General features: G+C 39.1%; 1 protein-coding gene across 2 annotated transcripts in view; it reads left to right on the top strand.

The window, feature by feature from the left end:
* NOX4 (NADPH oxidase 4) overlaps positions 1-17997 on the top strand; it is a 107593-nt gene that overhangs the window by 67247 nt on the left and 22349 nt on the right. The gene's annotated exons all lie outside the window — the stretch shown is intronic.

Here is a 17997-nt window from a genome sequence, read left to right as displayed (position 1 = left end):
AATGATGCTCCTCAGTCAGTGCATCCACTGTGATTCTCTTGTATCACAGATTGAAACAAGCACAAGAGCAGCTAGCAGAGCATGGCCTGGAAACCCAGTTCAGTTTGCATTAGAAACAAAGGCGACATCTTCCCTGATCTTTTTCAAGGGGAAAAATCATGACCTATATGTTCATCACTGAATCTTCATTGCAAAGGCAGAGAGATTTTTAGTTTTAAAAAGAGGTGGAGAACTTTTAAGGAGTGGTTTTCTATTAAAGGCTTCTTGTGAAGTGCTTTACAAAAGATGTCCTCTTGTTACAGAGGAAAAACAGGCACAGGACTCTGATGTGAGTTACCAGTTTCATCCAGGATCAATTCTCCTTGGGATATGACCAGAAATAGAAATCAGGTCTTCCACAGTCCTTTCAGTTGTGTGCAGTTGGCTCTCTTATCTGAAATAACATCTATCCTGTTTTCCACTGCAAAAACTTGTGCCCTGCCTGCCCATATTGCTGAAATCAGATGGGAAGGTGCCAAATGAGGGAGCCTTTCAGAAGTGCCCACACAAGCACTTTAAATGCTTTGTGCAGCATTGTACATGAAGCATGGAAATTACCGGTTTTGAAATGCTCCAAGATTTATTTCAAAATGCAAGCTAGAAGCAAACTATCTCGCCATCAGTCTGTGTCCTCAGAAACCTGAGTTTCAGAGAATTTTGATGACTTGATTAAAAAAGAGACTTCAATGACTTGATTAAAAAAGAGACCTTCTTAAGGAATCTGGAATGACCTTTAAAAGAAGTTCAAGCTGTTTGAAAAGCATATTTTTAGGAAGTTGGGATTTTGTCTCTTTTTTTAATTTTTATTATTTTTCATGTGGCCTTTTGCAGCAACAGCACCGTATTCTGTAGAGTTTACAAACCAGTACAAGGCTGAGCTCCATAACAATAAAACCTCCATTCTAAGTAAAGTCCATTTTCCTGTCATTAAAGGGATTTTATGAAATGGAAAGAACAGTATCAATGGAGTAGCTGGTAGGTGTTCATTAAAAAGAGGAGTTATAGGAGTAAAAATGCAAGTATTGGATCTAAATTTTTTTGAAACTGAAATGAGAACAGAAAGAAAGAGGACAGTAATTCATACTGTGCATTACATATTTGATCTCATGTGGACCTATCCAGATAATATTAAACAGGACCAAGTCAGTATCTTGAAATATTAGGACTACACTTTAAACTGAGATATGGGTCATAAATTCCTCAAAACATAGGCTGTATTTGTTCAGAGTACCAGTACAGTACTGCAGTAACTTGCAAAATAAAGACACTTTTTGTTCTGTTTCCAGTAGCCTTGAGTTCATGTAACAAAAGCAGGGAGTGGACCAGTTCCCTTAAAGTCAAGGGCAATTTTGCTGCTAACTTCAACAGGGCTCAGACCTGAAATCTAAGGCACAAGTATAAATCTTTCTAGGTAGAAAGATGTGGTGGAAAACAAAAGAAGGTATTTGTGCAGCAACATACATGCAAAATTGAAGCTCTGTATGCATATATATTCTCTTGTAAGAAGCAAGCATTCTAGATGCTACTTGAACTTACCTGTTTATCATAGCATTGTTGTGGCTCATTAGGAGACATGAACTGTTCCATGCAAAACATTGTGATAATCCCAGTTAAGCATGGGAAATGGGTGAATGAGAATAAAAGATGATTAAAGCTTTCACAACTTTTGGGAGATTAAATCATTGCTTTGTTCAAAGTGAATCGGGTAAGACAAATAATTAGAGCTGGTTTTCATTTGGCTGTCTGGGAGTATGAGCATGATACTGGTTCTTGATAAAGCTTGCCAATTAATTGATACATGCATGTCTACTACTCAACAGCATCGTGAGCCTGTGGGGAATTATCTGCCACCAGGTATCTTGAGGGATATTTTTTTTAAAACAACTCAAACAGAATTTATAGTAGTTTGATGCTGAAAGTATTAGTGAGGTTCTTTGAGTCATTATGTAAGACAGTCAAAATGATCTCGTCCGCCCTTATATCAAATTTTATCATAGTTTTAAAAATAATGGCTTATATTAGTTTAAAAAAAGTAGTTTCAAAATTACCATAGTTACAGAAATCCAAGCACCAGGCTCTGGAAAAGAAGAAAAACAAGTGCTAAGGAATTTTGATTGTTGTCAGTAGTAATTTCCTCCTGGATGAAGCAGTCCTGTGCAACCTACTCCAGGCAGGGGTTGAACTAGATGACCTCCAGAGGTCTCTTCCAACTCTAACCAGTTTGTGGTTCTGTGGTTCCATGTGACTCTGGATAAAAGGGGGCAGCATCATTCATTCACTCCCATACACCTACCTGCATATTAGCATTTTTATTTTTGGCCCCATTCTTTCAGTGAGAGACCCCAAGGCTGTTTTCTTTCATAGAAACTGTTAAAGGAGGCAACATCTTTGATTGCTGTTTTGTTGTTTCTTAGTGGAAAAGGGAGAAAATAAAGATTCCAGCTATAATAAAGGCAAAATGGACAATGTTATGCCCCTAAACATTTGGAGGAAAAAGAAAAGGCTGCCTGCCATGTCATCCTTTGTGTTTCATGTTAGACATAACCCATAAATGTACTTGCTGGTCTTTAACAATGGTAGAAATTTATCAACACTCATTGCAGTCCTGGCCATTTGCCAAATAGGTTTGAATATGCAGACTGTCAGATAACTGTCAGATAAGTATTTTGTGTGTATCACAAGTGTCTCTTCATGCTGTAATACTGCAGAGGAGAGGAAAGAACATTCAAGACAAAGGAGACTGTTAATGTTCTAGTTTTGCATAAAATGTGCAAGGATGGTTTGTTCTTTTCAGGGTACGAGCCTGGGTTTAAGTTTTAGCAGCCTTTTGGTGCGTGGTACCAGTGGAGTGGTATAATTCTGAGTGCCAGGCTCTTATATGTATATCTGAGGGAGATGCTTCACATATCTTTTTCATGGAACATGTTGGCCTTTAAACTCTTGGTGATAATCAGAGGCATAAACAGGCCCATGTTGATCTAACAGCCATTCCCTGTGTCTTCAGAGAAAGGAGACCTAGGCTGTGGGATGCCAAGAGGACCACCCTGAATTGATCATCCCCAAATATACATGTCAGCCCCATTTCATGGAGGAAGCTGTCTCAACACCTGGGCTAGAGCATAGCTCAGAACTATGAAATTGTAAAAATTGGCAGTGGTGGAAAAGCTGTCTCATCCTATAGTATGTTATTGTAGATGTTAATTATCCTCAGTCATGAGGACAGGAGTTGGCTGCTGGTTGATAGTGCCCAGTGGGTCAAGCCTAGCCCCGAGGAAACTTCTTCTTTGACCTTGTCAAGTGGTTTGAAAGAATCACAAGTGCTATTGAATGGCCAGACAGCTAGCAGCTGGAAAACATTATTAGCAGCTGCAGGACTGCAACAGCCCGTGATATTAGCTGCCAAATCCTTTCTGATTGTTGCCTAATCAGCTGGCTGAGGCTGCTCACAAACAGTTGGAGACTAAAGTAGGTAAGTCCAACACAAAAGCTGTTTGAATAGAAGATGTGTACTGATTTGTTGGATGGCAAAGATAGATTTGGAGATATTCAGAGTTCCTGGTTGTTGTTTTTTAATAGAAGAATCTTGTGGGTTACAGGTTTGCAGAAAATGATTAGTCTAAACATTTGCACCTAATGTGAGGCATCACATGTGTCGAGTGGGGTGATTAATGATGCGTTTCTGTTGTATCAAGAATGTGGTGACATTTTTTCTTCTCTTAAAGCAATGAGAGAAGGTGTATTATAGGCACCAATCAGAAAGAAAAGATATTAAAATAATTTGCTTTAGAGCCTAATAACTTTAACATAATACTTTGCTTTATGTCTTAATTATCCATTTCTGTCAAGGTATCTTTATAAAACAAGGTTTAAATTAAATTTGTGTGTGGTTGAAAGTCAGGTGGAATCAAACTCTCATTTAAAATCAAACATTTAAAACTTTCTCATTCCCCTGGGAGCTTCTATAAAGCAAAATTGCTTCCTACTCCAAAAAACCCCACAGCATCCGGGTCAGTCCTTTTACCTCAAGTCTGCTTCACTAGTATGCAAATGATAACCTATATTACAAGTGTTCTCTGTATCCTCTCTGGTTTAAAAAAATACTCAAAAGTGTCTTATGAAAGCAAAATGCCTGAGAATTTCCAAGGTCTTGTTTTCCCTCTGCAGGGTGCATTATGATGTTACATAAAGATATTATAGCTTTGTATTTCCATTCACTGTATAGCTTTGTATTTCCATTCGCTGTGTCTTCAAGATTAATATGGGTTTTCTATGTAGTGTTGGTGATTTCTAATATTCTTCAGGTTTAATTAGTTCCTCTTTTAGACAAATCACCTGAAGATTGAATATTTTTATTCTATTGAACCAATTCTGAAACTCTTACAATAGATTAATTTATTTTTTTATTTGCATGGATAGCTGAAGTTTACTAAACTATTTAAGATGCAGACATGCATTTACAGTGATTTCTTCAAAATGAAGGTATTTGCATCCTTTCTCAAAAGCCCTTTGAAAGCTACTTTTACTTGTTTTTCCTGTACCTTATTTCCTAACGTTGTTAGGGAAAATACAGCAATGGAAGTGGCTGTTAACAATTTCTCCATCACATGGTACTCTTACCAGAACAGGCAAAGAAATGGTGGCAGAACTGAGCCATTCATTTTCCTGTGCTTCATCTTGGACAAGGCAAATCATGTAGCTGTAATGTTATCTTGTGAAGGAGTCACAAACCTGATGTTCTGGCTGTTTGAGCATTGTGAAGATGAAGCTCTGTGATCTTAATAATATACGAAGAGTATCTCCTGCCACTGCAGTTTTCAAGGGAACCATCTCTAGGATTTCAGCACGTCACCCCATGAGTAAGAGTTTGAAGTGTGTTGGAGAGATCCCACACACTTTGCTCAAATCTAGGAAGCTGCACTTCATTCAAGCTGGTATAAGATAAACTCTGGAGTTGTGAACTGAACCCAGGCTTTCCATCATTTTTTCGTATAAGTTGGAAGAAAGACTAGAAAGTACCAAAATCTACTTATTAGGATGATGCAGTGAGCAGTTCAGGGTGTGTGCCAGTGTTTCTGAATGCTGCTGTCCTGAAGGATCACTGCTGGTCTGTAACCAGTGTAATAGTCATTGGTTACATATTTAAGTTATGCAGAGTGAAATGCTGTGCTGCTTTCCATCCAGAAAGAGCAGACTTTCTGTGAAGGGCAGTTGTTACATGCCAACCTCTCTGTCAGCCCTGTTTTGTGTGAAGGAGACAGCATGAAATTCTGCATCAACTCACATATGCCAGACATGGCTGCTGAACTGCAGCAAAAGAAGAAAAACTCTACTATAGTTTGTTTTCTGAATAGCGAGAAGGGAAGGTCAGATGTAACTTTCTGTTTTGTGCACAGTCCATATATTACATGGAGAAAGATTCCTTACTTCAAAAGAACAGATTTACCTTGTGGAATCAGCAGAGCAAAATGTAATGAACTTGTTCGGTGACACATGCTGTAATGAGAGCCTCTGGGCACTGCTCTTCTGTGACAGGCAAGCAATGTTGGTATTGATGGACAACCTCATCTCCCTCTGTTTTGTACTAGGAAGGAGGGCTGAAGGAATGTTTGGTTCTTTTATTTGCGAATTGCTGTATCCTGATGAGAAAACAGGCTGAGTTCAGCATCTGCAAGTCTTCTTTCACACATGATTTCATTAGCACTTGGACATCTTACTTCCAAGGTCTAAGTGCAGCAGAAGAGTTGTCCCTGGAGCCCAGGACCTGCTTCAGTCTTTTCAGAGTCAGCACAAGCTGAGATGGGAACTTTCCTAGCTTTCACTGCTCCATTGGTAGCCGTGCCTTGCTGTCTGATAGCATAGTTAGTGTGTATCTGTATATATTTTGCCTTTCCATTGTTAGATGGCAGTAACTGGATATGTAATGGTTGATGGTTAACTTTTTTATTGGTGCATATTTGCACTTCAGTTAAGGAATCCACTTTAAAGAAGCCATGCACACAGGAGCAAAGTTTGATCTGTCTCTCTCAAGTAATTTGATATCAAAATAGAGCAGGTTGGCTTCAGGCAGCTCTTAAGAGCACCACTGGAATTTAAGAAATCAATTTATGTCTGCATTGGCTATTCCAGCTGTTTATGGTTGGAGGGACCCCCTCACCAAATTAACTTTCTTTTTAGTTATTTGGCCCTGCACTCAGATTCTGGCAATTATGAGCCAATTAAGTTTAGCTTGTTCCATTGTTCGATCCTTCTTAGGATATTCAGCAAGAAGACTAATGACTGAGATATTTAGCATCTATTAATATACCAAAAATGTCTCGATTTTGTAGAGTCTGGGATCTGCTTATCTCTGTACTGAAGGTTCCTTGAAGAATGCAATTTCAAGGGAAATTATCATTAAAACTGCTTCATAGAAAAATATATATGAAACGGAAGTTTAAGTCATTTGTGGTTTTATTGTCATTGGGCCACTTGTGTTAAAACCCACCCGGGCACTCAGGTGTTTGAACACTGTTATCTAAGGTTAGCTAAACTGATAAAATAGGATTAACAAGGAGATAACAAGGTTGGTGGCTTTATCCACAGTCATCTTTACCCTTTCTTTAATTTTTTTTGCCTTGGCAAGGCTTCTCCAATGAGACATGAAGCTATTGCTTACCCTTTTTTAAACTGTCAGATCAGATCTGAACATAGAAGCCATCAGTTGGACAGATAGGAACCATAAAACAACAAATATCTAGAAACACTCCTTTGTGTAATGTTGTATTCCTTTCCTTTTACTTGCTCATTAAAGATTGTGATTCATTCATTGATAAGATTTATGACCACCATTATAGGGTATTTATGGGCCTCACAAACTTTTAATGAAGTCATTTTTGCAATGCTGGTCTCTGTCTGAGAAATATAACGATTTCTGTCTAACAGGTAGATACTGTCACACAGTGTCAAGCTGACTTGCCCCGGTTCTCTTAAGAAAGGTCTGAGAGAGACTGGGTCCATCCCAGCATGGCACCTCAGCTGCTGCATTCCTCCTTTATCTTTTTGCTCTTTGTAAAGTTCCTGCACCAAGGGGGAAGTAACTTTTGATCAGGGATCTTTAGGCACTTTCACAGTAGTTGAAGTCATGTTAGAAAAGTTCAGTGGTGGTTTAGCGAATGGTTGATACATGCAGCCATTAGGAAAAACATTAATGCAGTTTTCAGAATCTCAGAGAGGAACAACCAGAAAGTGTTCACCTGTCTGTCCAATTCTACCTTTACAGTTTGTTTAAAATACAGCTGTTAAGGGAATCCTTAAACAGAAGCAAAGTAAGCGATCTGTGGAACACCTAAATCACTGATCACAGCTGATGGATGAAGAGTGAGGTCTTACGAAGGTGAGGTTCAGTAGATACACAGGACCTAGAAGGCTGGAATTTCATTGACTCTGTACTACCCATGTCGTATTGTCAACCTGCAGTCATAGGCACCATAGCAGGATAAACGGCAGAAAAACTGTTCCAATAAAGCTAATCTACTTTTATAGTGTATTTCTGCCTGATAATACCCCTTTTACTCCTGCAGAACTAAATTCTGATATCAAGTATTTCAGTGGCATTTTCGCCTTTTGTTTTGTACTGGAATCAGATTTTTTTTCTTATGGAGAATTCAGGGAAGTATTATCTAGATATATATATAGCACAATGTATTAAATTAATAAAAGTAAATGTTGACAGGTGGGAAGCAGGAAATAGTTCTTAAGCAGTGAGTTTTAAAATGAGTAAGGTATCAAATAGAGAGCAATTCATCTTGGGATGTTCTTTCAATGTATCAAATAATGAATGATAAGGAGGGAGATGTAAACACCAAGTTAATTAAATCCTTGGATGATATTGGACCAGGGAGGATAGTGTATACCAGAGCAGATGGAATTAAATTTCTGAATCATCTGGCAGATTTTAGGAGATGGATGGAAGAAGAGGAAAATGAGTTGCAGTAGGCAGAAATGTCAGACAGTTCATCAAAAGAGAAATTGTTGAATAAGAAAGACTGACATGGTGTGGGGAAATTGTTAGGCTCATACTTTATAACAGCCTTTTGTCTGTGTTTATTAAAGTGTGAAATGTTAGAATCATAAAGGTTGGAACAAAACCTCCAAGATTATCGAGTCCAACCTGCGACCAAACATCGCTAAGTGAACTAAACCATTCCACTAATGTAGTACCTTGTACATTCATTTTTTGAACACTTCCAGGGATGGTGACTGGATGCTACCAATGCTTAATCACCCTTTCAGTGAAAAAATTCTTCCTCATGTCCAACCTGAACCTCCCCAGCACACCTTCAGTTGATGTCCTTTTGTTCTGTCACTGGTTGCCTGGGAGGAGACTGGCTACAGGCTCCTTTCAGGCAGCTGAAGAGAGTGATAAGGTTCCTCCTGTGCTTCCTTTTCTCCCATCTAGACAACCCCAACTCTCTCAGTCACTCCTCACAGGACTTACTCCAGACCCTTCATCAGCTTTATTGCCCTTTTCAGTCTGGACTCATTCCAGCAGCTCAATGTCTTTCTTGCAATGAGGGACCCAAAACTGAGCACAGGATTTGAGGTGCAGCCTCAATTAAACTTAAACATTAAGCTAATTAAACTAAACCCTATCTCATGGAGGAGAGTTCTGAGAATGTGTTGCTTTCTGGTTTCACCAAAACAAAGAGCATCAACTGAGGGTGTATGTGACATTCTGGAAATGACAGTGGATAAGCATGAGAGAGATGGGATTAAAAGTGTGAACTCCTCCTCTCTGACTGGTCAAAACTGTCATTTGAGATTAGACCTGAGACACAGTCCTAGGATCTGCATCTCACAATGATGATGAACGTGAAGGGGATCAGTGTGATGGTGCAGGACACTGATTTTGTGCAAGAAGTCTCACACGTCATGAATTGTTTTGTGTAATGAAAAACAGTCAAACCCAGTGTTGGTTCTCTGAATATATGCAGAGCAACTTCAGGGGTCCTGCTTAATAGGAACTGATATGGAGCCTGCAGGAGAGGCACCTTTGGCTTAGACCCTGACTCTGTGCCAGAGATGTTCATTCTCCTGTGATGCCCAGCCTCTGTTCTGTTCAGTCACCTTGTCCTGCAACAGTGTCTCACACCCAGTAGGTTGTAGACCTCGGGAAATCTATGAAAAGTGAGGATGGGAAGGGTTAGGAAAAGAATCGTGTATTTACAGTAACTAACACTAGTCCCATATATCTCTGTCACTCGCCAAATCACTCACCTGTTTTGTTTGGGATCATCTTTCTCTGTAAGCTTCTTAAATGTAACTCATAGAGAAATGCTAAAAAGTAAGGCTCTATTAATATGAGCACATAGAAAGGTAAGAGCTTGAATTTAAAAATTCAAGGGATAAAAATGTCTTTATTTTGAATAACCCAAAGCAGCTGCACAGAGGCATCTTTGTATGGCTAGAAAGGTAATAGCAATGACACTGACACTTATGAATAATAATGTAATTTATACGGGGCCTTGGCAGGACTGAAACTAGAACACTGAAGACAATAATAGGCCATTCACTCTGAAAAACAGAACTAGAAATAAGAAGTTGGAGCAGAGTCAGAGAAAAATAAATAAGAGGTCAAGATACTCGGGACTGCATTGAGCTCATCTATGATGTAATGCTGTATATTTTCTGGTAGATAAGTTTCTGCCAATGAATATATGTGCAGACTCATCTGTAGGCTTCTGTTGACTTCAGAAATTCCTGCTCCAAGTTGGGTGATCTCATCCTTAGTCTGCCATTTTATTCCTACTGTGTATGGTTCACTCTACTGCTGGGCAGGTGTTCTTTCCTTACATTTTGGTCTTGCCAGTTGTCTTTATCCCCTTCCAGATAAGAGACTGTCTGCCTAAGGAAATGAGCTTGTCTGACCATCACTGAACATCTGGAAGCCATGTGAAGTTGCATTATCACTATCTTGCAGACCTCTCTCTTCAACTGTCAGAGGAGTATTTAGAGAATTTCTTTCTAGGCTTTCTGGCAGCTACATTGAAGCAAAGATATTTTACAGACCCCCAAACCATTAATGACTTGCTTCATGAAGCTGGCCCAAAGGAAACTTAGTTCTATAGGCACAATCACTAGCCTGTAGAGGATGTGAATCTCTAGGAGAACATATTTCCTTAAAGGAAGTGTAGCCAAGAGAGACATTGTTTTAAAAAGAGAGTTCTCCAGATAAGAGATGGGCTTGTGACTGGACAAAGTCACTTTGTTTGCCCAATATAAGCCCTAAGACAAGAAGGAGTTTGCAGTGAGACATGACAAATTTTTGGTGTATTACATTTACGTAGCATATTTGTGTTTAGGTTTAACAGGTATTAAGGATTCCATTTTATTGCAGAACTGCTTCATTCAAACTTCAGAATTTATTTTGAGATTTGCCTTTCTGTGTTTTTTCTTTATATTCTCTTAATTTTGAATTCCTTGTCTCTACTTAACCCAGTACAGAGAGCCTGAGCGGGCTGACTTTGGAGAGAACTGTGATATGCTTGTCCTTGTATTCAGATTGATCTGCTGCCAGCTGTATCTGCCAGCATTTCAGTCAGCTGCTTCTCTCCTCCCTTTTTGTTTCTGCAGATACCTAGCTAGGATTTTAAATCTTGTACTTTGTTATCCTTGTGATTTGTCAGCAGAAGCCAACTTTTCTTTTCCCATCCCTAAGGTGTACTGGAGCTTGACTGGGAAAGCCTAAGGCACTGCTGATGTTCAACTAAGTGGTCTTCTTTTTCCCCCAGCCTACTCTATCCAAAGAAGTATTTTGCCCTTTGGTGTAACATGTCTCCTGAGTATATTTGTAACTGGAAAGGAGCTGGCAGGGGTGTGAAACTCACATATGTACTGTCAGGCTTTCCTGAATCCTAAACTCCCATGTAGTTCTCCCATTCTTACTTCAGTTGAAAATACCCAAACCCTGGCTTGAGGGAACTGCATTAGACTTCCAGTGCTGGTTAATATATAATAATTAGAGATGCGAAAAACTTGAAACAGCATCTGAAATCTGCAATGTGGTTGCATCAATATGCATCAGTATGGAAAGTGGTTGGAGGCCTTTTGTGGCCTTGATTCCCCCCCACATTTCATTCCAGCTTTTTGACCTCACTCCTGCACTTGTGCTGTACTGTGTTGTGCTCTTCTCCAGGAGCCAGACCAGGATGTCTGTCCCAGGAAAGTGCTGCCCTACATCTGTATGGCCGCTTCTCCAGCCACCTCCTGTTCTTTCTCACAGTATGTTAATGCAAACAATGCTTGGCTGCTGCTACCAACAATCCTTGTTTGGCTCCACAGCTATCTATCCAGCTGTTGCTGTTTACAACATGAACATTAGCCAGCTTGCCTTCCAGGCTTCTAGAGGAACTGATGCTGCCGGTATTTTCACTGGTGTGGAGACATGGGATATCCTGTCTCAGTGAGTATCATTAACCAAGCGAGGAAGAGGGCTAATATTGGCACTACTTCCATGCCATCTGTTAGATGGCATCACCTCTCTGAGATGACCAGCAAAGGCAGTGGTATAGGCAACAGAAAGCTTCCTGTAAATATTGAAACAGACCAAAGATCAAATATGAAAGTGGATTACTCTAAAGCACAAAAACATTTTGCAGTGTGATAAGCAGATAACTACTGTGTCAGTGAACGGACTGTGGAGAAATATGGCCAGCACATTCTGCCTCATTGTGGTTGCTGTTTGGCAGCAACCAAAATGCAGTAGGTGGTGCAGTCATTACAAATGCTCTTCTTTTAATTTTTCTTGATTACCTCAGGCAAAATTGGTAGGACACAAGCTTATAGAAAGGAAAGGCACTTTACAAAATAGAAATTGGTAAGGAAAAAGGTGTATAACGAGATTTCTTGTTAAAATAAAATGAAATTGTGTATTCTTTAATCAAAGGAATACATTTTGAGAACATTTCGTAAAAATGACCTTAAAAAGGTTGCCATGGAGAAGAATTAATGCAACATTAGTTAAGAATATTGACCCAAAAATTTGGTACAGAAAGTACATGCACTTTCAGAGAACAAAGTTGCCTCAATTTATAATTATATTTGATTGTAGTTCTCATAGTGATTTTACAGACCTTTTTAATGGAGTAAGTGAATGATGTAAACTGTTGCTTTTCTCCTGTAATAGTCAGAAATGAGTAGTCAGAAATATGGATTCTCATAAATACTTCAGGCAATATTTAGATAATTTTATTCAGTTTTGAGGGAAACTAATTTGATCTGAGAGGTTGCTTTCAGATTGCTGTGGCAGTCATGAACAAGGAAGAACCATGTTTATAAGGGTGTCCATCAGAGGTACAAGTCTGTTCTCTGCTGCCATCAGTGGTAGTTTGATCTCCATGGTTTTATGAGCATCTCATTCATAGTTAGGAGGTTCTTTTCTTCTTCTCTCCTCATCCTCATTCCTCTGTTACAAGTCCTCCTCCCAAAAGGTAATTGTACAACTTTTGCTGCTCTAATGTTCCAGCCCACTTCAGTGGAATCTTCTCAAACCTGCACTGTGTGTCATAGAAACCCACGAATCTCATTTTGTGATTTACAGGAGGAACATTATCCATAAAAATATGGGTGCCTGCTCAGCTGTTCCACTTCCTTACCCCTATCATCATGCCTTCAACATAGTTCCTCTTGCTAAGGATGTTGTAGAGCTGAAAATTCTTCTTTAGTTACCTCTGGGACCTTGAGAGTATAAAAAGATGAATAAAGGTGATTTTGTTTAGTTTTGCCCAGTCAGAGAGAAATAAATGGAACTGAGATGTACTAAAAATGATGGTTCTTACAGGATTCGAAAAATAATAATGATTTAGCTGGTTTCTGTTTGAAGAAAATTTGATGTTAATTGATTCTATAGTTTTTTGAGCCATCCATGTTGTTATAATCAGATATTTCACTAGCTGATCAAGGAATCAGCTTGGGTAGAAAAGAGAAGGAAACTTCTACAAGCTCTAGTACATACTATAAGAATATGTTCGAAGTTGTAAGGAAAAAAAATGTGAATAATCAATGAGAAATTAAACTCAAGCAGTTTAAAAAAATCAGGAGAGGATGGCTAATGAAACCTGAATTAGAATCATAGCCCTTTGCAGTCTTGCACAGAACAGTATATAAATTTAATTGGACCCACTGGGTTTTGCAAGCTTACTTATCTAAGGGGCTGCTGATTGCTTTAATGGAAACATCATCCTTCACAGTGTCAGGAGAACACATGGGAATCTCTGATCACACATGCCAGATGTCACATTTTGTGACACTTTTAAACCTTGAAAAGCTGTAGTAGTTTTGTAAATCCATAAAAACCAAGGATACCATGCTTCGTTCACTAGTGGTTCTTTTGTAAAAGGCTGTTGGTACTCAGATGCTGTCAATAATCACAACCCCTTTGGTAAAATAATGTTGGAGTGTACACATATTAATTGAGGCTTAAATAATGTTGTGAAGTATTGTATGTTGACTTCATAAAATGAAATTACTATCTTGATTTTTGCTGCAGAAAATATTTTAAAATCTTTTGATAGTAGAAAGTGCAGCTTCTTTGGAAAAAATCACATAATTTGTTGTAGCTAGGCTTTTACTGAAAAATGTGAATTGAGCCTTGGACTCCAGAATGTTCTAGAACAGTGCAGTAGTCCATTTTGCCTTCTGCAGACTATGAAAGATTGTCTCTGATACAAGTTTCAGATTTAGATGGCTTACAGCAATCCTTCTCTGATCTCTGTTATGCTGGTGCCCTGAAGAAGGAGTCATGCATCAGGAAGCCATTCTGACAGACAGAGCCACACAGCAGAGAGACAAACCAGCGTAAGCTGGAGAAACAGCAGACAACAGATGGATACAATTGACAGCAAAATTCAGGGAAACAGTGAGACAGTACTGATCCAGAATATGAGCTACAGGGAGCACATCAGGAGCCTGGTTTTTTAGATATCAGAGGAAAGAGAAGTCTTAAGAAGGAATTTGAAGGGAGATAATGAAATAGCTCTGCAGATGTTTACTGTGATTTCCTCCCAGGCATGAAGGAAAGTGTGGGAAGAACATGGAGGCACTTGTTTGAATATTTGTCATGTGGGGGTAGAAGCTAATACTGTGGGTTATCAGAGAGAGATTATTGCATCTCTGGTGCAGCAGAGTTAGAGCAGCAGAAGAACATAAGGAAACTGCTTCAGCCATCAGACAGTCAATTCCTTGGAGTTCTCAGGCTGAATCCATCAGTACTGAGACGTGGTTTTGGCAGGACAAGTAAAAGAGAAGAACAAGCATGGGAGAACAGTTGTTTAGTTGATTTTCTTATGATTTTGGAGAATGTCAATGATGTTTTTATAAGGAATCGGGAGGGATTAATCTCCATTAACTTTATGACTGTGTCTTGTGATTGTATCCAGAACTTAGCGTGCTCACTCAAAGATCTTAGCAAGAACTGAATACCAAGGATATAAAACTTCATGGTGTTGGTTTAAATCCTTCTTCAGTTGACATTGGTAAGAGCTTTGCCAGAAACTTCAGTCAGACTAGGATTTCACTTTTTGTGCTCTATACGGTACTTTGTATCCAAGCATTTAGTTCTGATTAGAGATTATGATACTGCTTTAATTAAACTTTCCTACAAACTCCCCTATCCATCTGTTATTGCACTAATATCCCAGCTAATGTGTTACAGTAGCTCCCAGAGAGCCTAGCAAAAAAAGTGGTAACATCATTTACTGTTGGGTTGTGAAGTACAATCAAACCATTATCTTTTCTAAGGTCTCCTACAACCTGAAGTAAAGCATGGCACTGAGAGCCAAGTCCAAGAGGTGTGAGCAGGTATCTCCACACGTCACTGTACAGTTCCTTATGGAAAATAATGACTTAGATCTCAAAAGCAGTACAGCTGCCTGTGTCCCTGAGACATTTTAGGGGCAGCCCCATGTTAGTGCACTAGCATTGCCCAGCATTGGAACAAGCTGGTTTAGTGCTTGTTGGGCTATTTTGGTATCACTGCACTGTAGAATGGAAGTGTGCTTTAAATAGAAAATATCTGTAAGATGCTTTGATACATTTACATCTGTAATGTGCTCTGCTACTTTTTGTGATGTATTCTATTTTGAAGAGCTTTTTTTTCTCTATCTGAGCTAAAAAATTATGCCACAATAATAAGCAAGAGCACTCCTAAGACTGGAAGTAAATATATTTGAAAAGAACAACTTGTTATTTGAAAAAGTTTGCCTGAAGGGACAATTTCTAAACTTCTAGTAAAATTCCATTCCCTTCCTTCATGTTAATTAAATGAAAGCTGGGGGGATAGCATGGTAGTGTGGTATATCTGGGCCACAGCTTAAGAAGCAAAAAGTCATCTTATCCCCCTTGTCTTCTAATTGAGCGCTGTGGTATTTAATTTTCAATAATGAACTGCACTCATGCAAAAGTTTTCTGTCCTACCAAATGAAAGGAGGAACATGTTGACAGGAAACAGAAATTGCATAATCTCTGCAGAAGTCTATGACTGAATCACTGCTCTGTTCAGCCCTGTGCCATTTGATATGGCATCAGGAGGTTTCTTGCTTCCACTAGCTTGAATAAGAAAAGGATAAATGACCACTGGCACTAAGGCATCAGGGCCACATTTGTCTCAGTTGTAAATTATCCCTGTAGTAAAATGGGATTAAATAGTGCATGTTTATGACCTCCAACAAAATCTTCAAGGGAGATCATGTTATGCTTGGAATCAGTCTTCTCAGGCTTTCTGGTGGAGTGGGTTAACACAGTAGCAATATTTCTCCATGTTTTCCTCCATTTCTCTTTTTCACACTTGGAAGCAGTGACTTCTGGCTGCTATGTGCTGGACCACATGCAGACACAGCAGGAGGCCCTTGGCTTCTCTGACTGCATCTGCTGTCCAAGCAACTGCTCCTCACTCCCTCAGAGGAAGACACAGTGGGCAAATAGAAATATTTTGCAGGCCAGATGGGGCTAATGGACCACAAACTGGAGCATTCTGACCAAAATGCATATTTAATTGCAGGTTCTTTCTTGAATTTTTGGCATGCACTGTGCTTGACTGGTTTCTGGTGACCAGAACTAGTTTTGCATTTTTCCATGCCTGATCATGTCAGTGTTATTCAGAGGCACTCAGACTTTCCAGGAATTTCTTAATCCCTCTGAGATCAGACATACACACATATATTCAGGTACTCCTCAAGTAGTGCAATTATGTTAAGTGGCACCTCTACAATAAATAACTGTTGTTACATCCACTGGGGTAATTTCTGGGAAAAAATGTGCTTTAATTGTTTTTGTTTCATTAGGTTGTGTTTTTTACTCAAAATGTTGGCTTTAGGTTTGTGTATCCAAATGAAAGTTGACGATGCTTGTCCAGAATGTAAGGAATTTCCCTCAGGCCTGTGATTTTGCCCTTCATACCTTTAGGAGCAATTCTCTAGATTTCACCAGCTAAGTGGGGCTTATTAGGGTAAGATGTATATGAGGAAGGCCAGGAATGACAGGGTTGCTGGTCTTTGTTATCCATTTTTTTGTGTGTTTTTGTCTTTGAGTTTTTTTTAAATTGGTTTGGTTTTTTTTGTTTGTTTTTCTTTTTCTTTTTTTTGTTTTTGACATACTCTGACATACCAAAATTAGATTTCTGTTACATCTGTTACATATACATCTGAGATCCATAGCATTTATGGACCTTTTCAGAATATCCCTTTGACCAGATTATTTCAGTGTTATAAGCTGCTTCTCAACATTTCCCCTGTTGTTTATTTAAAAAAGAGCTGCTTCTTTACATCCTCTGTCAAACAGTGAAACTTTAGATCTCTTAAAGCAGCTGCTGCTGCACTCTGCACCAGCAGTGGTATCATTTCATTAGTGGAAAATAAAGCCTTGTTAAATAAATGTGGTATAAAGTGTTATGTAAGAGGAAACATTTAATGAGCAGATACTTAAAGTTCTGTTTATATTGTATGCACATGGCCAGTTAAGTTTTTCTTGGCCCCATTGTGTAAAACAATATGTCTGTCCTAAGTAAGGAGTGAATTTGTTTTTCTAATATTCTCACCATGCTGGAACTAACATATCTGACATTGCAATGCTTTGAGATTCTCCAACAGAATATTCGTAAAATACTGTAGAGACTATAAATGCAGAAATAGGAGTAAGCATATTTAGGTTGAAGATGGCTTAGTTATAAAATTTGTTTGCTTAAAAACATTTCCAATGTCTTCTGATGATAACTGTGGCTGGGCCAGTGTCTTCTCCATTTCTCTCCAGGTAGGACACCAAGTAAGGAGTTTGTAAGACAGGACATAGTTAAGGATCAGCCTTCAGATCCTTCAGAAAGTTGGTAGTTAATCTCTGTTCAATTAAGGCACCACAGAAGAAGGAGCCTAAACATGTGAGGCATATCAAGCAACAATAGCAAAGGTCTGGAAAAAATTTCCTAAAAAGGACCATATTGGCCAAAGACACGCAGACAAGATGTTGTCTTGACTGCTGAGATGATGCCAAGAGTCAGGCCACAAAACTAAAAGAAATGAGATCACTAAGAATTTAAGTTATGGCTAAAACCCATCCCTCCAAAGGAATTAATCAGATGAGGTTTGGAAGGCTTTGTCTGAGAAAGGCAGTGTCTTCTCTGCCTTCAATTCTCTGGCTGTTGTTATAAAGGAGAAGCTTAGGCCCTTTGATTAGCCATGGAGTGTGTGCAGCTTGGTTGTGCAATAAGTACCAGTGTGTGTGCATGAAACTGTGTTGGAGCTCCTTAGTGGACTCAGGCCAAAGCTTGCTCTTGGTCAGCAGACCTGGGGGCAAATACTGTTCCCTGAGCTGCTGCACACAGTGCTGGTCCCACCACACTTGGCTGTGTTCAGCAGTTATCTAAATAAAACTCATGCTGATCTCGTGCTGATCCAGTGGGTCACTCATATACACAACAGGCCTTGAGTAAAT

The sequence above is a fragment of the Taeniopygia guttata genome, chromosome 1 (genome assembly GCF_048771995.1).
Source record: "Taeniopygia guttata chromosome 1, bTaeGut7.mat, whole genome shotgun sequence".
Taxonomy (NCBI): Eukaryota; Metazoa; Chordata; class Aves; order Passeriformes; family Estrildidae; genus Taeniopygia; species Taeniopygia guttata.
This window is presented reverse-complemented; position numbering and strand designations above follow the sequence as displayed.